This window comes from Mastomys coucha, unplaced genomic scaffold, assembly GCF_008632895.1.
Source record: "Mastomys coucha isolate ucsf_1 unplaced genomic scaffold, UCSF_Mcou_1 pScaffold15, whole genome shotgun sequence".
In the NCBI taxonomy this organism is placed as follows: Eukaryota; Metazoa; Chordata; class Mammalia; order Rodentia; family Muridae; genus Mastomys; species Mastomys coucha.
Genome location: NW_022196897.1, coordinates 76177880 through 76180018, shown reverse-complemented (window position 1 = coordinate 76180018; position 2139 = coordinate 76177880). Strand labels below are relative to the sequence as shown.

The 2139-nt window shown below is 38.8% G+C and overlaps 1 pseudogene; it reads right to left on the bottom strand.

Annotated features, from left to right (window-relative positions):
* Positions 1-1627: 1627 nt before the first annotated feature.
* LOC116091724 overlaps positions 1628-2139 on the bottom strand; it is a 2128-nt pseudogene continuing 1616 nt past the window's right edge.

The window sequence follows — 2139 nt, the reverse complement described above, 5'->3', positions numbered from 1 at the left end:
TCTCCACCAGACCTCAGGCTCTAAACCATACAGACCTGCTGATTCAGAACCATATAGCCCAAGGATATGCATCTGTGCAGAGCTTTTGAGGCTGCTTCTAGAAATTTGGCAAGAATTTGTTATTGGGCAAGGATTCAGATAAGAATATTTGCATTTGGGTTAATACAAAGATCAAGGTAAACTGAACCTAGGAATGTGTGGCATTCCTTTTATCTTGGACATCCTGATAACCCCTAGAAATAGTGATGAGGGGCTTTTTATTGCCTTGTTTGATCTTTTTGTTTATTTCTTTGTTTGATTACTTTGTCTTTGATCTAAGAACTGACCCTATTCTCTGCAAGTACCTAGAATGGCAGAAAAGCAGACTGGAAAAAAGCAAACCTGCTTCAGCTTCAGCTTCAGCACTGGTTGGAACTGTGTTATAGTGTTGTCTAAGTTTTTCCTTTTCAATCCTTTCTCCCTACCTTGAGACCCTGTTGATTGACTGAACTGGCTTGGTCACTAGGCAGAGATCTGCTACACCAGGACAAGCAACTCCAACTCCTATTACAACAGGAACATCCAGGGACTAAAGTCATCAAGATGGCTAAAGGCACTTGAAAGAAAATAATCAACAAAAGCCAGAGCAATGACACCTTTAGAGCAGAGATACCCTACTACAGCAAGCCTTGTATATCCTAATAAAGAAAAAGCACAAGAAAATGATCTTAAGTGTAATTTTATTAGGATGATAGAGACCTTTAAAGAGGAAATGATACACATCTTAAAGAAATACAGGAACATATAAATAAACAGGTAGAATTCTTCAAAGAGTAAAGAAATAAATTCCTTAAATATATACAGAAAAATATAATTGAACAAGTGAAGAAAATAAATAAAACTGCAAGACCTGAAAGTGGAAATAGAAACAGTGAAGAAAACACAAACTAAGGGAATTCTGGTGATGAAAAATCTAGAGAAGAAAACAGGAACAACAGGTACAAACATCACCAACAGAATACAGGATATGGAAGAGAGAATCTCAGTTATAGAAGACACAATAGAAGAAGTTGATACAACCATCAGAGAAAATGATAAGCCTAGTAAATTTCTGACACAAAACATACAGGAAATCTGGGGTACCATGAAAAGACCTAATCTAAGAATACTAGGAATTGAAGAAGGTGAAAAGTCCCAGCTTCAAGAGCCAGAAAATGTTTTCAACAAAATCATAGAAGAAAACTTGCCTAAACTAAAGAAAGAGATGCCTATAAACATATCAGAAGCTTATAAAACACCAATAAGACTGGACCAGGACCCCGTGCTCAGTCCAATGGTTGGCTGCTAACATCTGCCTCTGTATTTGTAAGGCTCTGGCAGGACCTCTCAGGAGATAGCCATATCAGGCTCCTTTCAGCATGCACTTCTTGGCATCCGCAATAGTGTCTGGGTTTGGTAACTGTATATGGGATAAATCCCTATGTGGGACAGTCTCTGGGTGGCCTTTCCTTTAGTCTCTGCTCTATACTTTATCTTCATATTTGCTCCTGTGCCAGAACTCCCAGGGACTAAGCCATCAACAAAGGAGTACACATGGCTCCAGCTGCATATGTAGCAGAGGACAGCCTTGTCATGCACCAATGGAAGGAGAGGTCCTTGGTCCTATGAAGGCTTGATAGATGACCCAGTTAGTTTCACTGAATCCATTTGCTGTCCCATTTTGTTCCTCAGATATTTCTTCATTTGCAGGGGCCGCAGATTCTCCTTTTTCTAGTTTTTGCTGCATTTCTTGGAGCTTGGTAACAGCTTTATCTATTGACATTATGCTAATAAGATTAAAGTCATGCATGCTGACTAGATGAAGCATGAAGTTTCGACATAAATTCTTCTTAATTATTTTCTGTCCATAATTTTCTACAAACAGCATACAGGTATGATTCATTTGATTGTCAGCAATAAATCCATGCTTCATGACATGGAGATTCCACAGTTTCATTACTTCTTTCTCTCCTTCATTCACATCAGAAAATTCTTCAATTTGAGTAATGGTTTTTTCTCTCAGCCATTCTGGATCTTTCTCATCTTCACTATCACTTCCATTTCTTGTGGCCGAAGAGGTAAGCAGGTGTCACTGTGGAAATAGAGACGATTGTGGCCACT